We start from the raw sequence: 6000 nt of genomic DNA on the forward strand, positions 1-6000 counted from the left end.
TTAAAGCCATTGCCCCGCTGTCTAAAAGCCACACAGATGTAGTGGTGGAAGTCTCCCTGGTCAGCCGATGCCCTCTGGAGCTATCAGCTGTTCAGGCAAAAGGGAGGATGGGATCTTGGAGATAAGTCATGTAAGACACGTCATGAAGAGGATTTGCAGAGAAGGATTCAAAAGAGTTCATGCAAGCAGACATTAATAAATAGTATTACTGCATTCCTAGACATTGTTTTTTTATCCTGTCCCTTCAAGGCACTTTACACAAGAAGTCACTATTGTCATCCGAATTTTCCTGAAGCACAAGAACTCCCACAGGCTCAGAGTCCTCCCTCTCCTTCCTTCTGGGCCTGCCTTGGTCTGGGTGTTTGGGATGGTTGCTTATGTTTCCTCTCTCCCTGAGCAAGATGTCACACCAAGGACAAAATGAACAGGCAGGCTCCTTCCCTGCTGCCCAGCTACACCTATAACATTGAAAAATAAATGCCAAGGAAAGGAAGAGACTTGGTGTTATCAGTCATGCGACATCACTGCAGTTTTCCGAGATTGGACCTTTCTGAACTCATCCGAGGACTCTTCAGCTGCAAAGCCAATGACCTCATTTGTCACCTCTCAAATGCATTTCTTCTGTGGACCTTGTGGATGATGTACATCTTTGTTTAACAAGACATCCAGCTTTGAAGAAGGAGGAAATGATTACTGATAGCGATGTGGACTTGGAGCAGGCATAAGTCACCTTTCCAGGAGAGCTAGCCCTGATTAAAGCATATTTAAAAAATGTGCCTCTCCTAAGAGTTCCCCTCGTAACATTCCCTGGTAGATTTTTCCAGGCTGGATTGGTGTATGATACATCAGGTGGAAAATAAGACTACAATTTAGAGTGTAGAAACAATTAAAAAATGAAATATCTTTTCAGTGTCAATTGAAAAAACATAAATCTTTGCCACTTAGTTAGAAGGGGCACCAATTCTTTCGATGATATTAAGAATTCTGCAGCCTGTCTAATGCAAGGCGTCAAAATAAACAAAGCAATAAGTTCCTGCTGTCTTAAAATCCCATTGTTGATGAAAGTGAAGTAGGCCAGGGACAACTAAAGCAGGACTGGATTACAAAAAAGGGTAGGGAGTTTTAATTTTATTTTAAAAAATTGAAGCATTTTAAGGTGCAGCATTGCTTATTTAAAAAAGAAAAAAAAACAGGTTTCTTTATATTCTTATGCAGGTAGCATAGTGAGACTGAGTACCGTTTTGAGAATATGGTAGTTCTTCTTAGATGTCATTAACTTCAGCAGGAGGTCAGCAAAAAATGTGTTTACAAGATTGAAATCAGACTGCAATTTATTCTGCTTTGCAAAATAAAACACCAAAGAAGAGAAAAAAACATTTTTGAACTTTGCTGACAAAGAGCCAAAACAGTTTCTCAAAACATATCTTACTGTAGTCTTTGAAAGCTCCTGTATCACTAATAAGAATGTCACACTTGAAGGAGCATCGTACTATTTTGTACCCTACCATATGAATTGTGGTACCTAGCCACAGGTTAAATGCATACAATGAAATCCTCTTTCTTACCGTTGCCAGTTCTGTCACTCACTACACTGAAGCCCACAAAAATGCAATATGACTCAGAATATGTAGGCTGTGGCTAAGCAGAAAAAGTTCATTCAAAATTGATTTTCTTTCAGGCATCCCTGAAATTCCCCGTTTCAATTGCTCACCTACTGTACAGTTGAGTGAACACTTAAGGAAGTTGCAAAGCAATGCAGCCTGTCTGGGACATGAAGGAATGTAGAGCAGGATAATCACAACATCATCAACCCAATTCTCCAAGGTAGCTGGCCAATAATGCTGTTCTAATTGAATAACTTATTCACAGCTATTTCCCCTGGGAGAGCCTACGGCTTAGGCTCTCTGTGTAGGCAGATGGTGCAGCATACACAATGAAACCTGTAATTTTCTCTCACTACTGGGCATGTTAACAGTGAGCTGTTTTCACAGTTCTGCTAGCCCGTTAATATTTTATTTTAACTGTTTTCTTCAAGTTATTATGCGCCGCACAGCAGAGAATGGAGAAATCTGTGATATATTTCATATTTATTTTATGGCAAGCTCACTAAGCAACTCCATGCTCATTAAGGCTTCTGCTTTGCTAATCAACAATTGTATATGTCATCATCAGGTATGTGCTGAAATGAAAGTGTCATAATTAAAAACAAAGGTGCGTGAGTCATCGGAGCCCTGAATTACTAACTAGCAGCAAAGCATAACAAAGAGGCTGCAAGTGAATTCCGAATCTGCAGGGCTGCTTTTTAAAACATGCATTAACCAGTGTGTACCAAGCGTATTTCTGACTCTGAGGACACTGTCCTGATCTTGCACTGTGAACTACGCGTCTCAGCGATGTTCTGCTGTCCGCTTGTCCTTAAACATCGGGACAGCGGCATAATCCCCAGCAGCAGAAGTGGTTGAAAGGCAAACACAGCCTGGGAGGGCGAAGGCAGCAGAGACAGCCCATCAACAGCGTAACAACATGACAGATGACAGACCCAGAGGCGAACCCAGGCCTGCCAGCAGATCAGCCTGTGGAGCCTGCCAACCAGCCAGATGCAGCTACTGGAAAGATATCATCCCAAGCTTAGCATCTGGGTCTTGCTGTGGCCAGCCATACTTCATGTGCTCCATGTCCTTACTGCTGACCCCAGCTGCTGGGGGGATGCTGGAACACTGAGGAAGAACTTGACTGCATCAACACCACTTTATTTAAATTTAGTCAGTACAAACATCATTACTATAAAAAATGTCAATTTGTGTACAGTATAATTATCAGTTCACATTTATTTTAGGTTCTCTGGCAGTTCATATACATTGTTTGCCCTCTCTCACTGTCTCTGAAAAAAGGCAGCTCAGGGATTAATTCTTTGTTTGCCATTCCCACTCAGAAATACACGTTCAGCTACTTCACCATCTCTTAGAAGTAGCAGTACACTGTAAATCTATGTGTAATTAAACCTTGGCATAGTCCTTGTCCCCGGAAAGGTACAATTTTTTCTAATTCACAAGTATTTCCAGAGCTTGGCTTGTAGTATTAGACATCAAATAAATCTTTGTAAAGTGACTGGTGTGGCAATTAAAGTGAAAAATAATGATATGCCATCACAGAAAAGGTAATTGCACCCATTGTTAGCTACTTCTCAGGTCAGGATACATCTACAGCCTTTCAACAGTGGCATTCATTTGTTCACCCTGGCATCCTAGCCTGACTACAGACCTGTATTAATCAAGTCATCATTTTTCCTTTTTTAGAATTTAGGGACATTCTTTTTGGATGATCCTGCCCCCCTTGAAGTTCAGCCCTGCTTTTCTGCATGGTAGTAATTGGCTCCGTCAGTCAAGCAGAATGTAAATGCAGATACTCAAAAGCATCCTGTTGAAGACAGAATGGGGAAGAGGAAGGTCCTGTTCTCCTATTTTCTCATATAGAATAGCTACTAAGAAAATGTTTGTAAATGTGTTCTTCAGAATGGGGAATTATTGATCTGCCATGGAAAATTCCTTAGTCTTGTTGAAGTCTGTGTACATTTATAGAAACCAAACTATATTGTCCCTTTAGGTTCAAGGTAGGATTAATCTCACTTACCTCAGCCATCTAAGTCACACTAGGGTCCCTTTTAAATCAATGGAAAAAGATGGGCACCTTCAGAAGGCTATTCATCTTCTCCCAGTGTAGGCATCAGAACAATTCATCTTAAATGAATCCTTCTGTGAAGGTACCTATGTCTTTCTATTAATTATAAAGGAAGCCTACAGAGACAAGCTTTGAATTCGGTTCCTTTTTTTTTTTTATTTTTGTAAGATCAGGTGAGAGGTATCCCTCTCTTCGTGTTTCTTTGGCTAAAGAGGAAAGTACACAGAAAAATGGGAAGTTAAAAGAGCATAGGCTTTCGTTTTAGATTCGTATATATTTCCATAATTAAGAAGGGATTACCAAATAAGCTGAACCACAAAGCTACTTTTCTGTGTTTAACACTACAAAGCTGGAAATAGTACAATTCCCCATATACAGTCTTTGAGCCATTTGTGGTGGGAATATCTTGTTCTCTTAGTGAATCATGCAAAACTGGAAGATCACTCGACACTGATTCCTTCTTGTTTCTGTTCATTTATTCAGACAGATAAGTAGCTCCCAGATGTATGAAGGCAGCTTTCACTGGGGACCCAGTCTATTTTGATGTTAGCAATTCTTGGTGTTACTACAGGGATGCTGAGCAAATGGGATATCGAAAAGGGCACTGCATATGTTGCAAACCATGTGATCACAGATGTTTTGAGGGGGACACATATGTGATCAGTTCTGATGAAAATATGGTCATCTAACTAAAACTTCTTGATGACCCTGTGGATGGTATAGGAAGATCAACTTTTTTGTTTTCTCTTTTTTTCTACCCCTCTACCTCCCAGTAAAACCTCATTATTTTCTTCTACGTTTTGATGAGCAAACATGGTATGAACCAATAGTTTCAAAATCTTGAAAAGTCTGAAAAAAACCCAAATATTCTGCTTTAAAAAATGTCCAAAATAAACTTAAAAATAATAAAATTTAATTTTAAAATTTAGTTAATCTATACAACAAAATACCAGCTATTTTGAAGAAATTCATTATTCGGTGCTGGAATGGTTTTTCCTTTTGCTTTTAGCTAGCTGAATACTTTGCATGACAAATTGCTCTATAGGTCAACCTAAAACAAATTCAGGACTGCCTGAAAATTGAAAAATTGGTTATCTACGTAACAGCACTGCAGTGTTTGTACTTCGTTTATTGTTATGCTTTTGCTGTGTAATAAAGACAATCCTGAAAATTGATGCTGTTTCTCCTCAGAAGAGGTAGAATATGGCAAGTACAAGTTTTCCTACAGCATCCTCTTGTTTGTCTGGGGTCACCAATACAAAGCAAAGGGAGTCACCAGCACACACCTATACCCACAGAGTTCCCTGAAGAGAAATGAGTGTGTTAGCTAATTCCACTTATGCTGCTGTTGCTATTTTCTGTGCTATTTATACTTCATTGTACTGTGCCTACTGAATTCATTTCAGAAAAGCTACTAATAGTCTCCAGTTTGATGCAAGCTGCAGGGGAAGTTAATTTTTTAATCTATTAAACAGCCACTTGGAGCAACCTAAACTTTCCTTGACACTTTTTACAGATGTATTCTTCTGCTACATGGACAAACAGAAGTAGATTTCTGCAGCAATTTATGCGAGTTCTTGTACATAGGAGAAAATGAATCTTTTTGAGTATGCATAAATATTTTGAACATATATCCATTCCTTTAAGAACAGAGGCAAGAAACTAAGCTGCCTGGGCCCTTAAAACATGGAAGGGATGTGGAACTGTTTTTTTATGGAACACAACACTGTTAAAAACTACAAGTGCTTCCATGGTTCAGTCTCATTTTCTTTAATGCAGAACCAGATGCAGATGGTAGGAACTTTTCCAGATAATTTTTTGAAAGCTAACACTCACTATTAACAGCATGAAGCAAGGTTGCTTGCATGGGTGTTTTCATCAATTCATTATGTCTGCATGAAAGCATTCATATTGAAGCAAAAATTGCAGGGGCTTGGCTTACTCCAGATTCCTAAGTGGGGGAAAATGCCTTGACATCCTTTCCCTCTGTTTCGTCTCATCTTAAAGGCAGGAATCACTGTGCAGGAAACAGATTTTCCAAGAGCACAGGGAGACATGTAAGGCTTGATCCATTTCCCAGTGAGATTAATGGCAGGCTTTCTATTGACTTTAGTTGAGACTGAGGGCAGCAATAAAGATACCTGGCTCACAATTCTGTAGTCAAACCTACTATAGTAAAACATGTTTTTAAAATCCTTCTTTAAAGGCCTTGAGTTGTCGTGTGACTGCTGATCACCTGAGACAAATTCGTGACTGGTTTCTCTATCCGTTTGTAGAAGAGTACTACCAAAGTCAGAATGGTAAAACCATTATTTCCTGTAG

Source organism: Patagioenas fasciata, chromosome 1 (genome assembly GCF_037038585.1).
Source record: "Patagioenas fasciata isolate bPatFas1 chromosome 1, bPatFas1.hap1, whole genome shotgun sequence".
Lineage (NCBI taxonomy): Eukaryota > Metazoa > Chordata > Aves > Columbiformes > Columbidae > Patagioenas > Patagioenas fasciata.